Source organism: Pelecanus crispus, chromosome 22, assembly GCF_030463565.1.
Source record: "Pelecanus crispus isolate bPelCri1 chromosome 22, bPelCri1.pri, whole genome shotgun sequence".
Classification (NCBI taxonomy): domain Eukaryota; kingdom Metazoa; phylum Chordata; class Aves; order Pelecaniformes; family Pelecanidae; genus Pelecanus; species Pelecanus crispus.
Genome location: NC_134664.1, coordinates 3,260,350 through 3,282,531, shown reverse-complemented (window position 1 = coordinate 3,282,531; position 22,182 = coordinate 3,260,350). Strand labels below are relative to the sequence as shown.

The window sequence follows — 22,182 nt, the reverse complement described above, 5'->3', positions numbered from 1 at the left end:
GCAGGCAACTGCTCTTCTCCCGGCTCTGCAAGGAGGAAGATGGGAAAACTGATGAAGATGCAAATCTGGAGTCAAGTTAACCTCTTCCTCCAGGCTTCTCCAGCCCAGAGCTTTCCCTCTCCCCTGCCTGGGGAGCTCAGGAGGTCCTGGAGAAGAGCAGATGTTGGGAGGACCAGAAATCTTGATGCTACGTCTGGAGAGGGGAAGCTCTTGAGAAGGTCGGGGAAGAATCGGGGAGCTGCATCCTTCAACCGCCCGACTTGAAGGTGCGAGCCAAGTCCCGTGGCCCTCTCCAGCCACGGGATGGCACATCCACGTGGGGCTGTTACCCCTCGGCTGCCTCCGGAGGGAAAACCATCCATCCCGCTCCCTTGGCCTTGCCTGGACGCTGCTCAGAGACACTCCCGAGATGCTGACGTGTAGATAAATCACCAGCCCCAAGCACCTGCTCCAGGGCTGGGCAGCTGCAGGGCAGGGAAGCGCCGGGGCTAAAAAAAGATGGGAGCAGATGGGGCTGGATGCGACTCCTTTGCCACCGCTCTGCCGAGGGACCGGGAGGTCTCCCCTGCCCTGTTCGTGCGTGCCGGTGCCCAGTGCACGCAGCTGGGATGCTGGGGATGATCAGCAAGCTCATAGAATCATGGAATCGTTGAGGTTGGCAAAGCCCTTTAAGATCATCCAGTCCAACCATTAACCCAACACTGCCAAGTCCACCACTAAACCAGTTAAGGGCAGAGGAATAATTCCATGTTTCCTGGCTTGGTGGCTGGATTATTTATAATCAAAGTAAAACTGGGAATCACTAAGGTTGGAAAGGAGCTCTAAGATCGTCAGCCCAACCGTCAACCCAACACCCCCATGCCCACTAAACCATGGCCCCCAGTGCCACCTCTGCCCGTGTTTTGAACCCCTCCAGGGATGGGGACTCCCCCACCTCTCTGGGCAGCCTGGTCCAGCGCTTAGCCACTCTTTCCGTGAAGAAATTTCTCCCAATATCCAATCTAAACCTCCCCTGGCGCAGCTTGAGGCCATTTCCTCTTGTCCTATCGCTTGTTCCTTGGGAGAAGAGCCCAACACCCCCCTCCCTGCCCCCTCCTGTCAGCCATCGCTCTGCTTCCCTGTGCCTCAGTTTCCCCATCGGTTAACGTGCAGCATCCCGGTGTCCACGTAGGTGGGAGAGGAAGGTTTGAGCTCTGCGTTGCTTCGCTGTGAGGAGGGCACTGGGTGCGTACGCAGGCTCCGGACACCGGTGCCAGCCCCCCCCTACCCCTGCACCCCCATCCCCGCCGGGTGCAGGATTTGGCCGAGGGCCTGGAGCGGGATTTGGGGACGTGGGGACAGCGAGGCCAGCGGGGACGCGGCACCACGAGGTGGCAGCAGCACTTTGCGAGTGGCAGCGTGGGCTTTGCAAGGTGGGGGCTGCCAGCCCGGCCTGGGAGCGGACCCCCGGGCACGGCCACCCCTGCCTGCCCCGGCCCCCCTTCCCCTGCCTGCCCCGCCGCCCGCCTGCCTGAGAGGAGGGCAGGAAAAGGCAGCCCGGGGGTCGCAGGAGGGAGAGGTCCCAGCTCAGCATCTCACGGGCCCCAGGGACCAGCGGGTTTGGTGTCCAAAAGGACCCCCAAAGGACCCTCGGTTTCCACTCTGTGCCTCAGTTTCCCCACTCCTCCTTTCACATCATCCGTGGGGTCCCCGAGGCCGAGCTCACTCCGTCGCACCGCAGCCCAGCTAACAGGTAAAAGGAGAGCGAGAAACTTGGAAAAACCAACCCTGGGCATCCCTGGGAGACTGTCCCACCCTCCCCAAACCCTGCGGCACCCGCACTGCCCCAGGGTCCCCCGAGCTCCCTTCCCGGCTCCGAGCTGCTGGCAGATTTGGGCTTCCTCTCTCCTCGGCTCGGGAAGCGTTGTTTCCACGGCCGTGAGATGGAGAGGCTTTGGCTTGGTGCAGATGGATTAGCAAAGAGCCGGGGAATCACTTCTGCGGGTTTGCTCCCATAAACGGGAATAATGCCCTTTCTGAGGAGCCACCCTGCCCGTCTCCAGGCCTCCAAAATGCTCAGGCAAGGGATTTTAAATGACCTTTTGGTTGCCTTTAGCACAGGTCTCGGGAGAAGAGAGGATGGGCTGGAGAGGGGAGACCTTAAGGGAATGGTTTTCCCTTGCTCCCGAGCAGGAGAAGGAAATGAACTCCCAGCTGAGCTCCCGCCGGTGCCAGCTCAGCCCAAGAATACCTGGAAATGGTTGGGTTCGAAAGGGGAAAAAAACAATCTTCAATTTATGGGCTTGTTTAGGAAGGGAAATAGAGAAATATCCCCCCTCAACACGTGGGGGATCGGAAACTGCAGTAAATCAGCCTGAGACTTTACAAATTTGGTGCAATTGTGTGGCTGTGACACAGGATTAGAGGGGGCTTCCTCTCCGAGGAGGTGTGTTGGGGGTTGGCTGGGAAGGGAGGAAGAAATCAAGGGGTTCCTGGTGCCCCCGCTGACCTGTTGAACTTCACTTTGCAAACCAGGTTCCTGCCGAGGAGACCGAAACCCTCAGCCGGGCTCACCAGCGGGAGCCATCCGGCGCGGCTGCCTCACCGGGAGATGCTCCCGCAGCCTTCGCCGCCTCCTCTCCCCTCCCAGGTAACGTGGGGACCGGAGCAAAACCCACAGCGGGGGGAAAACACGGCCCCACACGCGTGTGTGATGCGTGTGATCCGTGCGTGGCGTCACCTTTACTCGCCGTCCTGCTGCCTACGTGATGTTAGACATAAATATCTGTACGAAAGCATCCGTGTTTCAGAAACGCCCAGCCGGCGCGATGCGCGAAACGCCTGGCTCGCTGGCGTGTGTAAGCGTGGCCGTAGCGTGTTCGCCTGGGCTCGCGCGGAGACAGGCGTGTACGGAGAGGTGCCGCTTCCCGCGGCGGGAGGGCAAGCGTGGGCTTGGCGGACGCGGGTGGCGCGGCCCTCGCTCCTGCCGAACCCTCAGCACGTGGGTTTAACCTCACGGCTGCGGCGCCGGTGCCGCTCTCCGTCGCCTGCCCTTGCAGCATCCGTCACCCAGCCGTTTCCGAAGCGGGGTTTGTCCAAACCAAAGTCCCCGAGGCTTCTGTTCCACATTAGCGGATTAAAAACCCCATCTCTGTTGCGGACACGTCTAAAGGGAAAAATCTCTCGCGGGGTTGAACCTGCTTTAACCCTTGCAGGGGTTTGCAATTTGCCCTCAAATCAGGCAGGGCGGCTTCCTTCACGACGTTGGAGCTCGCCGGCAGCAAACGGGGCTCCGACTCCAGCCCGCAGCACCGAAAGGCATGAATCCCCAGAGATTAGAGGGTTGGGGTTTGGTGGTTGGTGGGTTTTGTGGGTTTTTTTTTTTTTTTCCTTCCACAATGCCATTCAGGGCCTGGAAAGGCTGTCCCTGTCCCCTTGACCCAGTCCAGCTCTCCAGCACGGCTATGCAAATCCGTCAGTGCTTTTGCAGGCAACGTTAGGACTTGGATGAGCAGGAGCTCCCTGGGGTAAGGCACCGCTGGGGGCTTGCGGGGCTATTTTAAATGAGGCAAAACACGGGATGGTTAATTAATTTCTGCAATTAACTAAGAGTTTGCCAGCGCAATAGTCTTGGCTTTGCTCTCCTTGTTTTTTTGCAGTCGGGAATTATTTATTTTTAAGCAGTGTTTGGCGGGGGAACGCTTCTTTCACTGTCTCTGAATATTTCCAGCGAGAAAGTCGTTAATCTCCAGCTGATATTTAGCCTGCGGGGGGAAACGTATGTGTCCAGCCGCGTGGGAATGAAAAGCTTCAAATGCTGTTGCGTTAGCTGGCAGGCGAACCCGTGCGGCTCCGGTGCGAGAGGCAGAGCACGGCTGCTTTGCTTTCGCAGGAGAAATCCTAACAGGTTCCTCCCGGGAGCTATCCCACCGCCGGCAGCAAATTCGGTGCCAGTGGCAAATTGCTGTCCCGGCCGGCAGCGGGAAGCGGCTGTGGCTGTGACTTCCCAGCTGCCTTGCAAACTTTTCATCCGTTCCCTCAGTGGAAATCCTCACCCGTGATTTTCTGATTTCTCTTATTTTTCCATTTAAAAATCAAGAGGAGGGAAATTGTGGCAATTTATTGTTTTGGCGAAAGCATCCTTGCTGGTTTTCCGGGTGCGGGAGCGTCCCCGCGCGAGCACGCCTTTTCCTTTGTACTTGCCTAAGGCGGGATGGCGAGGGGTTAATATGGAAAAGATCAAATGGACGTGGCCAGTCCGTCCGGATCCACCCTGATGGGCCTTGGGCTGGTTGGGTATTTTTAATTTAACAGACTTGTCAATCAGCGCCGGCCTGCCAACCTACCGCGTCTCACTTGGGCCAAGGCTGGGGTGTCCTCTGGCAGGCAGCAAAAATCCTCCTCAGCCCAGAAATTAATAATAATAATAATAATAATAATAATAATAATAATAATAATAATAATAATATTATATGATCACTGGCAGGGAGAAGTGCAAGCGGGGAAGGGGTAGGGAGAGCACACCAACCCCTCAGTTTGCATCCGTCGGTCATCTTTCCCGCGCCTTGTGTTTTCTGTGGCTTTTCCTAACCAAAGGAAAAAAAAAAAAAAGTTGTTTAAGGGATGTTTAAGTCAGCTCTTGAGAGGCTGGAGGAGGCTGTGTTGATCCCCCCACAAAGGAAAACAAGTGAAAGAAAGGGGAAAAAAAAAAAAAAAGAGCCATGTGGCTCTTTGTGAAAGGAATTAAAATGGGTCCCGGAGGCTGCGAGTGCTGGGATAGAAACAGGCGCTGATGGGAACGGGAGCCCTCGGAGAGAGGAGCTGCGGGTACAAACGCAACAGGCTGGGGAAGGGAGATGCGCTGGGACGCTGCCGGCCGGAGCTGGGTGCAGGCAGGGATTGGGGGGCAGCAGCAGCAGCAGCAGCAGCAGCAGCAGTGACAGCATCGGCAGCATTGGCAGCATCGGCAGCATCCCGGTCAGCCCCATCGCTGCTGCGATGCTCCGAGGATGTCAGACCCCGGGGGCTGGGATGCAGCTCCCTGGACAGAGGATGCCCGGCAGCGTGGGACGCGTCTAGGGCAAGCCTGTAAAACCCGCTCTGTGCCTGGCACCGGCCTTCCTACGCATCTTTTCACCGGGGTCTTTGCTAGTTTGGAGGAGGAATTACAAATATTAAAGAAAAGCATGCTGACGCCGTTACGGTGGGAAAGGCCTGGGAGCTGTCTTTAGGATGCTGTATGTTTTGCCTCCGAGACACTCTAGGCAAATCCCAAAGGTGATCCTGCAGCGGTGCAGGGAAACAGGACCCTCTCGAATCCCGGGGGCGTTCATCCTCTGCCGGGATCGCGGCCTCGACACATCCCCAGGGCTCCTTCGGCTGCACCGAAGCCGGGGCGAACCCGCCGGCGTCGAAGGAGCCGCCCCGGATGGACGCTGTTCCGCTAAGCTTTTCGGCTAGCGCTATCCCTCTGCCTTTTTAAAATGAGAATAACGCGGTAAAAAAAGCAAAGAGCGAGGGCAACCCTGCGCCCGTGAGCACGGTCCTTCGCCGCTGCGCCCGGCGTTCGCCGCGGCAGGTTGGGAAACCAATTTGGAAAGCGCCCTCCCGTTGCGTCGCCGCTCATTTTCCCTTTCCCCTCTCCTGCATCCATCGCTATCGCCGACCTTGAGGTTAGACCCTGGTGGCTTTTCCTTTCTGCAGAGGGGGCAATAAATTAATTAAAACAAGTTAAATTTTATAGAGCTATACAGTGTCCTTAGCCGTGTGTTTCAACCGGCTTTGCTGCGCAACAGCTGCTCCGAGCCAAGGTATCTTGTAAAAGAAACACCCCCAAAAAGGTTGCGCTGGGTTTGCATTAATCATCTCCTTGGTTTTGTCTTTGTGAGAGATTTTTAATGCGATCAGGTCTTCCAGAAAATGGACGATAACAAAGCGCGGTAAATATATTGTCCGATGACCACAAAACAAATGCTGTCAGGAAAATGGAATGAAGGCTTGAAAAATGGGATTTTGGAAGGAAATATTGAGCTGGCATCAAAACCAGCGTTGTTTTCGCAGAGCAAGGGAAGCGAGTCTTGCTTAGGACTGCTTGGGGGCAGAGGAAAAGTTCCCCAAACCCTTGAAAAGTTTGGATTTGGGCTGACTTTGCTGGCTGGAGTTTTTGCCACTGAAAATATTTGGGAAGACCCCTTCTAGACTGATACAAATAATTGAGTCCCAAATCACCGTGAAGAGACGCAAAGGAGTTTTATTGCGGGATGGGCACGAATATATCTTCATTCCCCCAAAAAAAGTATTGCAAAATACGTTCGACACCCTCTGATGCTGCCGCGTGCGTTTTTAATTCCTCTGCTTTTGGTCTCCTGGCTGTTTTTCCCAGGAGAGGACCCATCTTCCCGGGGAATCCTGCTCCCTCCCTTCCCTCTGCCTCCCCCTCGGCCGGTCCCTGCTCTCTCCTGGGACGACAGTTTCTCTCCGGTAGCATCCCTCGCTTGCAGGGATCCCTCGCTTGCCATTCCCAGCAGCTATTTTACACCCCACAAAGACCTTCCCTCGGCTTCGATTTTTTTTTTTTTTTTCCTTTTTGCAAAAAGCCCTTTTTGTGTCGCCTTCTCGGGGACCTGAATTAAATCCTGTGTTTAGCAAATGGGGCGGCGGGATTGAACGTTCAATGGCTACAGCATCACTTGTAAGGGTGATGCAAATGCTGTGGGCATAGAAGATCCTCATTCCAGGGATATTGTAGCAAAAAAAAAAAAACTGTCTTGAAATGTCCTTTACACTGATTGTAGCCAGAAGCTTTCTGGGTTTTTTAACTACATTTATTTGCAGCAATACCGATCCATTGCTTGCGTAGGGTCCGGGGAAGTTTAAGAAGCAATTATAAAAGCCTTAGCTTTTCTAACAAATTATAAAGGTGTTTCTAACAAATCATAAAAGCTTTTCTAACAAATTATAAAAGCCTCAGCTACTTACTGGAGGGAAAATAGATGCATTTTTAAAAATACTTGAAAATTTAGTAAGTTCCTAGTAGGAAAATCACCTTGTCTGCTTGGTGAGCGTATTGGGGCCACTAAACCCACCTCCATCCCCTGTCTGTCCCCCCCCGGTCCCCATTCCCATGGGTGGAGGAGACCTGGGAGCAGGTTGTGGCAGGGGAATTTATGCCGGATTTGAGGCGGATAAGAGACCCGGATGCCACGGAGGAGCTCGCCCGAAACCCGTGCCCATTCTGCGCTGCCTGAAGGCTCTTTTTCAAGGGTTTTATCCTTGTGCCGCACTGGTTTGCACCCTGTGTGGCCGTTCGCGTCGCCTGCGAAGCCAATTGGGGTGGGTTTTACACCTCTGCTTGTTCCTCAGGTGGCAATGAGTGCACACAGCGTGGACAGTCCTGAAGTGCCATTTCAATACGAAGCTTTCAGCTTCGTTAAAGACATGCTAAATACCCCTGGGCGCACAAGGACCTGCCAGGCGCTGGAGAATAGAGCCGGTTTGTTCTGGAGGGCATTATCCAATCTCAATTGCTTTTATTTTTTTTTAAATCCTACTTAGCAGTATTAATCTGCAAGTATCTTTTCTGCTCTTTTCCGAGATAGCCGCGCAGGCGTGCCGGGCTGGAGAACTTGCTGCTTTTTTCCTTCGAGGAATAAGCAAAGTTGCCTCAATATTTGCAGAAAATGCTGTTGACTGTTGCAAAGGGAAAAGTTAAAGGCTGGCAGCGGCAGAGGGAGCTGGGAGCAAGCGGGGAACACGCAGCCTGCAAAACTTCGGCTGCCGCTACGCACGGTGAGCTATAAAGCCATAAACCCCAGCTTTATGAGCACTACCCCATCCCATGCCCTGCATTTTGGGGTAAAAAAAACTAAGAAAAAAAAGTCCAAGCCAACCCTCCGTTTCTTTTTTTAGAAATAAGTTTGGAAGCTAAAAGTGACCGTGGGGTGATTTAATTTTTTTTTTTTAATTTTTTTTTTTTTTTTAAAAGGTATCCCCACAGTTCCTTAATCAACATTTGCTTTTAGCTTGTGCTGGAGCAACACAGAAGAAAAATAAATTCCTTGGGATAAAAGCAGCTTTCCACCGCAGTATTAGAAGCACAAAGGTGTCGGCACCACGGCATAGATGAGATTTGTTTAACACTCCTCTGAGCCTTTTAAACCACAAATTAATGAACTTGAGACCGACGCAATATTGATGGTAATCTTTCCTTTTTAATTTGCTTACTTGTTCATTCGTTTTCCTGCTCAGTGCTTGCTGGGTCTGACAAGGGCTCCTCGCTCTGCGCCGGCTCAGAGGGGAAAGGTTATGGTCCGGCAAGGTGGGTTTGAAATAATTTCTTACCAACGCATCGTTTCGCTGGGAAAAATGCGTCAGCATCGGTGGGCTCCCACGAGGAGAGCAGAGAAGGGAGCTGCTCATTTGGGGGCTTTCTCAGGAGGGGAGAAAAAAAAAAAGGCTCGTTCCCATCGCTGGGGAGGATTTTTGGGTTTGATTCCTTTTTCCCTTTCTCCCTGCTTTTGTGCTTAGAAAAATAAGGGTGAACCAGCCGTCCTGCAGCTCGGTGGCGGTTCAGGGGGATGTGCAAGCTCCAGATAAATATCTCTATTTTTTTTTCATCTGTTGTGATCTCGAAATGTCTGGGAAGAGCCACGACTTAAAGCTGGTGGCATCCTCTAACAGCCTGCTGGAAGCCGCCACTCCTCTTTGTAAATTCAGAGTCCGTCCCTCCAAGCCCAAAGAAGTGATGTATTCCTGTCCTTATTTTATAGAAATTTTATAGATTTCCTATAATCAACTTCTCTGGCTTTTGCTAAAGGTTACTTTTTGATTTTTAAACAGAAGAAAGAAATGGATTTAGCCCTCCTGGATTTAAATAAAAGGTGTCAGGACTTCTGGGGCACAAAACAGGGGAATGAGAAGGCAGGTTTGCAGCTGCAATTATCTAAATTACCTGAATTATCTGAATTATCCTTATGTCTCCCACAGGACAAGATACCCGGCTAGAAAGGCTGAGCTGGGACCACCAAAATAGCATGGGGAAGGGAGAGAAAACCCAACCGACGGCAGAAATGGGGTAAGGATTCGGCGATGGAAACCAGGGCTGTTATCGATCGCTTTTTTAATGCCGCTCCGGGGATGTGGTACCCAACGGGCACTCGGGGATGGATTTATCCCTCCATCTCCTGGATCCAGCCGTGCATCTGGGCAGAGGAAGGTCTCAACCTTTCCCTGCCGAAATGCCAGGACGGGGGACACATCCGGGAGCTGCTGAGGGACAGTATTCCCAAAATGCCTCTTAAAATCCCTATTTCTTCCCGTCAACTGAGTCTAACGGCCCTCAGCCTCGTCCTTCAGATATTACTGCTATTCATTATCCCACGTACGAAAACTTTTTAGGGTCATCCTCATCCTCACAGAAAGATTTGTGGTTTGCTTTGCGCAGGCAGGGCTGGAGCCTTCGCTGGCAAAGCGAAATAGGAAATTTCTCGCTTTATGATCAAATCCCTCCTTTTTAAGATAAATAAGTAACCGTCCTGGAGAGCCGAGTGAATTTGCAGCATGTGGTTTTACGGAGGAAGCGCATCTTAGAGGGAGCAAAAGTCATATTTTTATGGTGCAGAGAAAGCAAACTGGGTTTGCGGAAGAGGCTGCCGCAGTGTTGGTCCAGACCTGTGATGGGTCTCGGTGGAAAACAGTCGCTGCCGTAACTTTTCCTAATGCAAGTGGGAAAGGTCGGTGTCAGCCACGCTGTCGCCCCGCTGTTGGCAGTGGGGGGGATGCCCCATCCCCCTGTCTGCCAGGGGCTGAAGCTTCCCCTTCCCTTTTTTTTTTGGGGTGCTGGGGCTTGGAGCAGGTGGAATTTCTCCCAAAAATGCTCCTGGGAAGCAAGTTAAGAGCTGGAAAACAGGCAGGGAAATTTCTGGCAGGAGAGGGGAATGCTTAAAAAAATTGGCCTCTGTATCCATCCTGCTTTAACAGGTCCCCGAAAAAATTTGGGGGTTAAAACCCTCCCTCTGAATCGTGGGAAGGCTGCAGCCCCAGCCAGAATCCCAGCTCTTGGGGCTGCACACGATTTTCTGCAGGATCTTTAGGGGGTTACGGGGAATTTTACCCATGCACGGAACCGCTTGCACAGCAGGGGAAACTGAGGCATGGAGCAAAGCGGCGACATCCTTGGCGGCCGGCGCAAAGCCCGTCTCTCAAAGCAGACCACCTCCAGGTGGGAGGACACCCAAGGTCACGGGGACACCCAAGGTCATGGCCTTGATGCCTTCAGAGCACCCCAAACCCAGCCCCATCGCCCCAGGGTGGTCTCCATCCACCCCGGGGCCCCCCAGCCCCGCTCGGCCCCACCGGCCGCAGCCCCGCGGTTGGGACGAGGCGGTCGCGGCGCCCCGGGAGGCGGAGGGGGAGCCCCCACGCAGCCGCCGCGGGGCCGCGCCGTGTGAATTAACCAACTTTGTTTTCCACCAAGGCTTTTCCCTTAATAGCCATCCCCCTCCCCCTCGCTTTTGCCGGCGTTTGAGGAGAAGTGAGGCGTGAGAGATCCTTTGGAATAATGAGGTGTAATTAGCCCTGGCAGCTCTTATCTTCCACCCCCCCTTCAATTAGATTGAAATAAAAAAAAAAGGCAAGAAAAGGGGGCGGGGGGGGGGCGAAATTAAAAGGGAAGAAAAGGAAGGTGGAGAGGGAGGGAGGCGAGAAAAAGTTGGACGCCTTGTCCGGCTCCATCCGTCTAGGCCGGGTCCTGGTCCCTGGGGATGGGGGATGTCCGGCTTTGCGTGGCCGCTGCCAGGTTAGGGAGGTTTTCTCCGGGCCCTGGTTTTCCCCGGCACTGCGGTCACTGACTCGCCGGGGTCCCGAAATCAAGCCCTGCGGCGGGGCAAGAGGCGTCGTTAGGGGTTTCGTGGATGAAACCGGACCCTCGAGCCCTGAGCATCCTTCCAGCCCCGAGCATCCTGCCGGTGCGGTCCAGGCAACCCCGGGATGCGCAGGAGCGATTTTTTCCCACCCAGATGCCGGTTTCTAACCACGACTTTGATTCCCATCAGGTTGCTGGTACGTGAGGGAGGTGGGAAAAGCCACCAGAAGCAGGACCCGGCTGCAACGGGGCTGTTTTCGGGCCGCTCCATCCCTCCCGGCTCATCCCCGCATCCCCCCCGTCCATCCCCGACACCTCCCGGCCTCTGACGCTGCCCGTCCATCCCACTCCTGCCCCGCAGCCGTTCCCGCTCGGCCCTTGATCTTTCGTACCCGTGACCCTGATCTTCAGGCTGACAGGCTGATGGATGGGCAGCGCCCCGGTGATTTACGACGTCCTTTAATATTTGGCAAAGTGGCCGAAAGCCCCGGGCAGCCGACGGAGCTGGCTGGGAGGGAGATGGCCGGGAGATTTGTCAACCTTTGAGCCGGGGAGGCGAGGAGGGAGGAAAGTGCCCTGTCTGTCCGCAGTGATTTATACACAATCGCCGTGATTAAATTGGCCTTAGCTAATGATAACTAACTAGTCAGGGGCTGACCTTTCTCTGACAATGGAAGGGGGCCGGGAGCCACACTGCTGTGGGGTGTCTAATGGGGATGTTTCTTCAGCCAAGACACCACTTTTTTTTTTTACTATCGCTCTTTTTTTTCCTTTAGAAATGGTTTCCCAGCCGGCCCCGCGTACAGAAGATGCAGGACGCTGCATCGCCCCGCACCCCGGGGTCTCGCCCCCGCCGCGCGCTGCCTCTCCGGGCTTCATCAGCCGGGGCTGCGTCGGCGCGGCTGTGGCCGGGTGCCACGGCCCTGGGGGGACCCGGGTGCCTGAGCCCGTGGTGCCGGGGCCAGGAGGGCCGAGCAAGTGGGTCTGATGTTTTTTTTTTATCTGGGGAGGACTTGAAATATGTTTCCAGGGGGAAATCTCACCCGTAGCCAAGCTGAACGGGATCCTGGGGGGCTGCATGGGCACCCTCAAGCCTGAAATGTCCTGGTTTTCCAGGGATGCCATGTTGTCCGTCCATCCATCCATCCCTCCTTCCCCGGATCGATCCACCCACCCCTCTCTCTTCTCCTCCATCTCTTTCACCGTTCATCCCCATCTCTCCCCCATGCCGCGGAGGGGAACAGCCCGCCGTCTCCCTGCCAAGCCGTGATGGGCATATTCGAAATGATAAAAAAAATGGGGTTTTCTGCCTTAAACCACCTTTTGCCTCCTCTGCTTGCCCGAAATAAACCCCACAGCCATCGACATGGCCCCTGACCACCTCCAGGCTGAGGTTTCACTGCTCAGCCCAGATTTTTCCCACTGGGAATCTTTACCCAGGTCTGGGCTTTTGGGTTCTGTTTCAGATGCGTGCGTTGGTGTCGCCACATCCCAAGTTTTCCCCGGCTGGGAAGGACATCGCTGGCTTGCCGTGGCCCGCAGAGACGCCGGAGAGATGCACCGGCGGCCAGAGTTAAGGGTAAAAGGGAGTAAAATCCTCTAGGATTTGGGTCGGGGATGGATGCCTCGGTGCATGCCGCCCCGGCCATGCCGCGCCGTCCCCCCGGCCGCATTCACCCTCCCTGCCCTGACGTCTTGACACGCGGATAAAAGCCGGACTGAAGGGACGATTTCACGGAGATTAACCTCGCGCGCTGCGCTGGGGCCGCTGCTGCCCCCGACACCGGGTCCCCCGTGTATCAAAGGCGGATTACAGATATATTAGCCCTGCCACCGGTTTTATTAGCAGCGGTTTATCACGTGGAGGGGGGGGGATGGCCAAGGGCAGGGGACGGAGGAGCCCAGCCACCCTCTGGCAACCCGGAGCGTCAGCAGAGAGGCTTTAATTGAATTTTTGGGAAGGGACCCAGGCTGGGGTCAGTGTTTTCTGCCTGGCCCCAGCACAGCCCGGCTCCCCAAGATTTGTGGTGCTGATGGGCGACGCCTGCGGTGCCCGCGGCGAGGGAGAAGGGAAGCCTTCGGCCTCGCCACGGGCTCTCTGCACCACCCCGGGCTGGGTTAGAGAGATTTGATTAAAAAACAAACAAAAAAAATCACTCAGGTGGCTTCTGCAGGGTATGGAGATGCTGGTCATGTCCCAGCCGGGCACATCCCACCCCGTCCCGTGCGAAATCTTCCCCCAGGCTGGAGGAATTCGCCTCCTTGGACCCAAACCCGACGCCTTCAAACGCCGAGCATCCCCGCACGGCACGGGGGCACCCAACCCCGCGGGGGGCTCAGGCGGACGCCGGGATGCCCGGCATCGATACGACAAGGCACGTCGTGCCGGGAAGGGGCCGGGGGCCGGAGCTGGGGGGAAGATTTTGAACCTGAAAGAGGTTAAAGTGGGGCGAAGCGGCGGGGAAGAGAAACCTCCCGAACGGGGCGTTTTAATGACATTCCATTAAAGCTCCCTTTGGGGCCAGCGCGGCCGCCATGTGCTCCACATTCTCATGGTAATTATGAGACATCTGTATAGAGGCTCTTTTCTCATCAAAGATGGCTCTCTTCAAAGACACTCCTGGGAAACCCTTCACCTCTGACCCGGGGGGTCACTGCCGAAACAGTGGCTCTATAGTGCGCGTTACTGTAAAGCCCAGTATCCTTTTTCCTCCCCTAACCTGACCAGGTCCCGGCTTTTCAGGCGGGATTCGTTGAGCTGAGAGGATGGAGGGGTTTGGGGGGACGACCGCTGATTTCTGCGTGTCCCCCCCCCCGCCGCCGCCGGTGCACCGGTGCCGGTCCTGGGTGCCGTCGTCGCCCGCCGCCCGCGCTGACCCCCGGCGCAGGTGCGGGAGGGAGATCAAAGCGGGATGAAAAGGGGTTTAATGAGAGGGGATGGGGCTGCTGCTTTCCCATCCCCGCGCCGGGGAAGGGGGATCCCCCCCACCCATCACCGGGGCAAAACCCACCCCGGTCCCTGCCCGCTGCGTCCCACCCGGGTAGCGCCGAGTCCCCCAGGGAGTGATTTTTGGTGATCGACACCAAAAAACCACCTCCTGCGATGCCACGGAGGCGACAGGGACGTGCCCGCGGTCCCCGCCGCCGGCCATGGAACGTGGGCATCGCGGTGAGGATGCTCCACAGCCCTTGGGGACGGAGACCACCTTGTCCCGCCGGGATGTTTCCGGCATCGCCGTCCCACCCACGGCACCGGTGTCCCCAATGTCCCACCTCCCTGGTAGGGGACAACGGCCTTGGGACGAAGGGGAAGGACGCGTGGCGGCTCCCTCGGTGCCGACACGGGCGGCTCCGTCCCTCCGGCACGCCGGCACGGCACCGGCGAATGCTCCCCACGGCCCTTTCCAATAAGCGGCAAATGATTCTTCGTCCTGTCGCTCCCCGGCGGCAATAAACCTTAATCACAATGAAGTCATTTGATTTCCATGTCCTGTAATCACGCGGCGATTTGGCATTAATTAACGAGCGCTTACGGGAAACGCCGGCTGCCGGAGTTAGCGCTGCGCTTTTCCAGAAGATGGATTACCTCCGGCGCATCCGCGGGGACTCGCCGGTGCCGGCCGTACCGGGGGATGTCCCATGTGGGGCGCGGGGTCCCGAGGGGACGTCAAGCCTAACGAAGCACCCGGCTGAGCGAGGCAGGGGATGTGGGTGCTGTGGGACCCTCTTATTTTTATTCCCAACTCGCTTTCCGCTCCCTCCGGATCGCTCTTTTCCTGGCGGGGAAACTGAGGCACGGAAGGGGCCGGGCAGGGAGGTGGGAAGGGGCGATTTCTTCGCTGCGGATGAAAGCACCAGCGACGTCCCGGCGAGCGGGGGGAGCCCGGGGCGCCTTGGGGCCGGGGGTGCTGGACCGTGGTGTTGCCCCAACAGGGAATTAAGCTCGTTAGAAAGCGCCCGCGCCCGGCGGGCTCTGCGGGGGGAGAGACCCCGGGGCAGGGGGTGCCGGGGCGGGGGTTCCGCGCCCCGGCCGGGGCGGATTAGCGCCCTTGGGGGTTGTTTGGCGGCGATGGGGTCGTGTCCGGATGGATTCTGTGCGGCTTCATACCGGGGCTGGGGTCCCGCCACAGCCTGGCCCGCGTCAAACTGGCCCCCCGCCCCCCGCCGCGGCCCTCGCGCCTCCGCCGAGCCGTGCCGGCACGCTGCCGGCGCGGGATTCTTCTCTTTGTGCCGGCGTCTCCCTCGCCGGAGACTTCCCTCGGCTGCTTCTCCCTCGCTCACAGCTTGGCGTCGAACCCTTATTATTCTCTCGTCAATTCAAATTTCCACCCCCCCCCAAACTCTTCGTGTTTTGCAGAGGGTGGTCTCCCGCCGCCTGGGAACACCTCCCTGGCAATTGCACCCGCCAGAGCCTCCACCAGCGCCGCAGCCTGCCACAAAAAACCAAAAAAAAATCCAAACCCCGTGCGGTGAATTTGCAGCCGTCGCCTTCCCTCGCCCAGCGGGTTCGGAGCTGCCGGCGGTTTGCCGAGGCTCGGTGCGGCGCGTGCCTCGGTTTCCCCCGTGGGGCAGGACGGGGCCCCCCGCTCGCGCACCCCGAGGGGCTGCTGGGGACGTGGCGCTGCGGGGCCGGGAAAAGGGTCGGGAATGGGGATGGGATTGGGATGAGGATGGGGATGGGGATGGTGCTGAGGACAGGGATGAGGATGGGGATGGGGATGGGATTGGGACGAGGATGGGGATGGGGACAAGGATGGGGATGGGAAAAGGGCTGGGAATGGGGATGGGATTGGGATGAGGATGGGGACAGGAAAAGCATTGGGAATGTGGATGGGTTTGGGATGAGGATGGGGATGGGGATGGTGCTGAGGACAGGGATGAGGATGGGGATGGGGATGGGATGAGGATGGGGATGGGGACAGTGCTGAGGACAGGGATGAGGATGGGGATGGGGACAGGAAAAGGGAATGGGGATGGGATTGGGATGAGGATGGGGATGAGGACAGGAAAAGGGCTGGGAATGGGGATGGGGAAGTGTTGAGGCTAAAAATGAGAATTAGGGATGGGGAGGAGGATGAGGGTAGGGGTGAGGATGATTGGGGAAGGGATAAAAATGAGGATGGGAATGGCGATGGGATTGGGAATGGCGATGGGATTGGGATGGGGATGGAGATGGGGACGGAGCACGGACAGTGACAGGGATGGAGTTGAAAATGGGGACAGGGACATGGTTGAGGGCAGGGATGAAGCTGGGATGGGGACGGGGTAGCAATGGGATAGGGATGGGGATGGGGATGGAGTTGAGGATGGGGACAGGGTTGAGGACAGGGATGAAGGAGCTGGGATGGGGACAGGATAGCAATGGGATTGGGATTGGGATGGGGTTGGAGTTGAGGACTGGGATGGGGATGGAGTTGAGGATGGGGACAGGGTTGAGGACAGGGATGAAGGTGGAGCTGAGATGGGGATAAGGATGAGGATGGGAATGGGAATGGGGAAGTGCTGAGGATGACGATGGGGACGGGATTGGGGATGGGAGCAGCGTGCCTGGGCAGCCCCCCGCTGCGGCCGCGGGACGGGCCACGGGGAGCGGGTGAAGGAGCCGCGCGGGGCCACTGCAGCCCTTTCCCGGGCGAGACGGTTTTCCGGGGCACACTGAGAGCCTGGAGGGGCCGGCCGTCTCCCAGCGCTTGGCGGGGCTGGAGGGGCGCGGGGGCTGGATCTGGCCCCCCGGCCCCACAGAGCGGAGCGGGGCAGGGGACAAGCCGAGGGGACAGCGGCGAGGGGTGCGGGTGCCCCGGGCGATGCTGGGCTGGGCGCTGCCGGCCCCGGCGAGCGCTGCGGCCCGATAAATCCTCCCGTCGTATATAAGCCACCCCAGCGCCGAGTTGCCAGATTTTGTCTGGTGCCTTAATGTCAGGATTGTAAATTAGCTCCCGGCACCGAGGCGACCTTGACGAGTTCTCCGCAGGGTTTAGCGCTGGGGAGGGGGAGTAGAGGACACGTGTGGGTGCCCCGTCCCCCGCCGTGCCTCAGTTTCCCCCAGCGCAAGGCGGGATGCTGCTGTGCTGGCAGGGGTTATCGCGACGCTGAACTTGAACCTGCCGGATGCTGCGGCCCCAGCTCCTGCCCGCGCCCCCCCCCTCGCCGCTGCAATCCCCCAAAGTCCCTGGGCAGCGTCACCTCTGCGCCGGGCGCCGGTGTTGGGCGTGACGGCTCTGGGAGCCGCTGCGGCCGCCACCAACCCACGGGTCCCCCCAAGAAGCCCTGATCCCAACAGCTCCCGAGCATCCTTTGGGATCCCAAGGAGAAGGCCTATATCCCCTGGGAGCAGCTTCGCCCGGGACCCATGGCTGGCCCCACGGCCCGGGAAGGGGTCACGGTCATGGTCAAACCCTCCCAGCGGGGATCTCTGCTCTGACCCGCCGCCGGCTTGCAAGGGGTTAAGGAGCCAGGGCAGCGGACCACAACTTACCCAAGGGCATCGATTCCCTCCCGGCACCGCCAAGTGCTCACACACGTGTGGACATGCATATACACACATGTATATGTATGCACATACACCTGCATACATGCATGGACATGCACGTACACACACGTATATGCATGCACGTACACCTGCATACATGCATGGACATGCACGTACACACACGTATATGCATGCACGTACACCTGCATACATGCATGGACATGCACGTACACACACGTATATGCATGCACGTACACCTGCATACATGCATGCACGTACATACACGTATATGTATGCACATGCGTGCGCGTATATGCACGGTCGAGGATGCACATACATGCCCGCGCAGACGTACACGTGCATGCCCGCGCATGCATTCTCGCACACACATGCATATATACGCCCGTGCAGGCAGGCACATCCATGCATGTGCACACACGCACATATATGCACATGCAGGCATGCATGTACACACCCCACGCACATACACGCATGCACACGCTGCACTGGGCTCACTGGCGCTGCAGCTCCCGCTGTGAGCGGGGCGAGCACCCCGCTGGGTGCCCACGGTGGGGCCGCATCCTGCGCACCCCCTCCCCTCGCCCACCCTCTTTTTGGGCTCTCCTTGCCCGTCCCCAGGAGGAACCAGCCCCGGGTGGGGGGGGGGGATCCCCCCCAACATTGTCCCAACGCACCCCAGGGCCGGGACGTTTGGCCATCGCTCGCCGGGCGCTGAGCTCATGGCAGCCACACAGCTACTTAATCGATCGCTCAAGACATTTATCTGCCTCCCCCCAGCCCCTCGCCGTTGGATCGCCTCCAGGTCGCTAAATTTAGAAGCTGTTAGAGCGGCGCTGGCCGCGCTGGGAAGGTGGGCGGGGGGGGGGGAGTGCGGCGGGAAAGTGGGTGGTGGGTGTTTTGTGCGTGGGGTGGCGGCGTGGGGCGGCGGGATCGGGGCTGGTGGGTGCGACCTTGACGTTAGGTGCACGCACGGGGATGCGGGATGGACGGGGACAGCATTGGCTGAACCGGGGATGGGGTTGGATGGACCAGGGATGGGGCTGGATGGACCAGGGATGGGGCTGGAGGCACCAGAAGCAGCATCAGCTGCACCAGGGATGGAGTTGGAGGCACCAGGGATGGCATTGGATGGCCCAGCAATGGGGTTGGAGGCACCAGGGATAGGGTCGGACGGACCAGGATGGGGTTGGAGGCACCAGGGATGGGGTTGGAAGCACCAGGGATGGAGTTGGAGGCACCAGGGATGGGGTTGGATGGACCAGGGATGGAGTTGGAGGCACCAGGGATAGGGTCGGACAGACCAGGGATGGAGTTGGAGACACCAGGGATGGGGTTGGATGGACCAGGGATGGAGTTGGAGGCACCAGGGATGGGGTTGGATGGACCAGGGGTGGAGTTGGAGACACCAGGGATGGGGTTGGATGGACCAGGGGTGGAGTTGGATGGACCAGGGATGGAGTTGGAGGCACCAGGGATGGGGTTGGAGGCACCAGGGATGGGGTTGGAAGCACAGGGACGGGCTTGGATGGACCAGGGATGGGGCTGGAGACACCAGGGATGGGGTTGGATGGACCAGGGATGGAGTTGGAGGCACCAGGGATGGGGCTGGAGACACCAGGGATGGGGTTGGATGGACCAGGGATGGGGCTGGAGACACCAGGGATGGGGTTGGATGGACCAGGGATGGGGCTGGAGACACCAGGGATGGGGTTGGATGGACCAGGGATGGAGTTGGAGGCACCAGGGATGGGGCTGGAGACACCAGGGATGGGGTTGGATGGACCAGGGATGGGGCTGGAGACACCAGGGATGGGGTTGGATGGACCAGGGATGGAGTTGGAGGCACCAGGGATGGGGCTGGAGACACCAGGGATGGGGTTGGAGACACCAGGGATGGGGTTGGATGGACCAGGGATGGGGCTGGAGACACCAGGGATGGGGTTGGATGGACCAGGGGTGGGGTTGGATGGACCAGGGATGGGGTTGGAGGCACCAGGGATAGGGTTGAAGCACAGGGACGGGCTTGGATGGACCAGGGATGGAGTTGGAGGCACCAGGGATGGGGTTGGAGGCACCAGAAGCAGCATCAGCTGCACCAGGGACGGGCTTGGATGGACCCGGAATGGGGCTGGAGACACCAGGGATGGGCTTGGATGGGACCAGGGATGGGATTGGAAGCACCAGAAGCAGTGGTGGCACCATGGGGACTCCGGAGCTCCCGGGGAGGGGGTTAATGTCACTTTTCCCCTCATTTATCTGCTCCTTGAAATCCAGCCAAGGCTTTTTAAGCGCTTGGAATGGAGCATTTTCATTTCATACCCCTGGGTCACCCCGAGGGTGACACTTTGGGGCTTGGAGGGACCCCACGTTTCCCGGGGCTGACACGGAGGGCTGGGACTCGCTGCTTTTAGCTGCAGCTCGACAGGGAAAAGGGAGTTAAAACGGGAACGCGAGGCAGCAATTTTTATATTTTTTTCCCTGGACATATTCTCCACTATTAAGGAAAAAAAGAAGAAATTAAAAAAAAAAAAAAAGAAAAGCTGCAGCTTGACGGCTGTGCCAACCCCCCACGCTGCTCCGACAGCGCTCGAAGGTTTCAAAATGAGGTTTTTAAATTTTTTTTTTTAAATTTTTTTTTTTTAATTCCCTCCTTCCCCCCCCCAGCTTGGCTCCCCGGCTCTGATTGACTGTGACTGACGGCTCTGCCCATCACTTGCAGCGGGAGGCACTGCCGGATTTGCGGCTCCCGCTCGCTTTATTGAGAGATTTGGGATTTTTTATAAGGATTCTGCATCCATCCGGGGGGGTTTAAACCCCCCCGCGGGGGTCCCAGCGCTCCCCCCCTGGACGATAACTTTTCCCCGTGGCCTTTTCCAGCTCGTCCTTGAATTAAGGCCCCGTGTCCCGCTCGGTGTTTATTTAAAATATTCCCGGTGGAGGTTATTTATAGGGGGTGGAATGGAGCCGGGCCGGTGCCGCCGCTTTGAAAAGGCCATTTCTGCCTTTTCGCAAATGGGCTGTTAAAAACCTGCCGTAAACCAGCCCCAGCGGCACTGGGAGCTGCTGGGGGCTTACTGGGATCAGAGTGGGGGCTTACTGGGATCAGAGTGGGGGCCATACTGGGATCAGAGTGGGGGCTTACTGGGAGCTGCTGGGGGCTTACTGGGATGAAACTGGGGGCTTACTGGGATCAGAGTGGGGGCTTACTGGGAGCTGCTGGGGGCCATACTGGGATCAGAGTGGGGGCTTACTGGGATCAGACTGGGGGCCATACTGGGATCAGAGTGGGGGCTTACTGGGAGCTGCTGGGGGCCATACTGGGATCAGAGTGGGGGCTTACTGGGATGAAACTGGGGGCTTACTGGGATCAGAGTGGGGGCTTACTGGGATGAAACTGGGGGCTTACTGGGATCAGACTGGGGGCCATACTGGGATCAGAGTGGGGGCTTACTGGGAGCTGCTGGGGGCCATACTGGGATCAGAGTGGGGGCTTACTGGGATCAGAGTGGGGGCTTACTGGGATGAAACTGGGGGCTTACTGGGATCAGAGTGGGGGCTTACTGGGAGCTGCTGGGGGCCATACTGGGATCAGAGTGGGGGCTTACTGGGATGAAACTGGGGGCTTACTGGGATCAGAGTGGGGGCTTACTGGGATGAAACTGGGGGCTTACTGGGATCAGAGTGGGGGCTTACTGGGATCAGACTGGGGGCCATACTGGGATCAGAGTGGGGGCTTACTGGGAGCTGCTGGGGGCCATACTGGGATCAGAGTGGGGGCTTACTGGGATGTCACTGGGACCATACTGGGATCAGACTGGGGAGGGGGGGGCACACTGGGATGAGCCTGGGACCATGCTGGGACCAGACTGGGGAGGCATACTGGGATGACACTAGGAAGCATACTGGGATCAGACTGGGGGGCTTACTGGAGTGAGACTGGGACCATACTGGGACAGCACACTGGGATGAGGCTGGGACCATGCTGGGGCCGCACTGGGACCTCACTGGGGGCTCATACTGGTGGGACCACGCTGGGAGCAGAAGAGGCCCATACTGGGAGCGCACGGGGACCACACTGGGAGCGTCCCGTGGCCCGCACTGGGGGTGACTGGGGCTTAACTGGGACGAGCCTGGGACCACCCCAGCCCGTACTGGGAGGGGACGGAGCCCCCGACGCTCGGCCACCGCCGCTTCTCCTCCCAGCCCCGGTTCCAGCCAAAAAAGATTAAAAAAAGGTGGTGTGTTTGTCAATGCTGGGGTTTTTACAAGATAAATGAAAAATTAAAAATAAAATTAAAAAATAAAAATTTAAAAAAAAAAAAATTAAATTAAAAAAAATACCCCCCAGCCCACGAGCCACAGGGAAGGCGTGCGCAGATAATGAGGGAAAAAATAAATAGAGGGGAAAAAAAACTTTACGACACAATTTCCCTTGCCCACAGGAGGGAGCGAGGATATAATATAGGATTTTATTTTATTTTATTTTATTATTTTATTTTATTTTATTTTCTCTTTATAAATAGCCCCCCCTCCCCGTGCCCCGCGGGGCGAGGCGCCGGCTGCGGGTCGCTCCCCCGTGCGCGCGGTTCAGCCCCCCCCAAACCCTGCTTTCGCCCTTAAATACGGGGAAGAAAAAGGGGAAAAGAAAAAAAAAAAAACAAAACCCCAAACCCAGCAGCATCCCTGTCCCCGGCTCCCCATCCTTGGGGGTCCCTGTCCTTGGGGGGGTCTTCATCCTTGGGGTCCCCAACCATGGGGTCCTGTCTTTGGGGTCCCCATCCTTGGGGCACCCATTGTTGGGGTCCCCATCCTTGGAGGCCCATCCTTGGGGGGTCTTCATCCTTGGGGTCCC

The 22,182-nt window shown here is 57.5% G+C and overlaps 1 long non-coding RNA gene across 1 annotated transcript; it reads left to right on the top strand.

Moving 5' to 3' along the window:
• The first annotated feature begins 7,613 nt into the window (after positions 1 to 7,613).
• On the top strand, positions 7,614 to 9,135 carry LOC142595725 (uncharacterized). The gene is made up of 3 exons (XR_012831802.1): positions 7,614 to 7,767; positions 7,964 to 8,175; positions 8,965 to 9,135. It is a non-coding gene; the product is annotated as an uncharacterized LOC142595725 (long non-coding RNA).
• Positions 9,136 to 22,182: the final 13,047 nt, after the last annotated feature.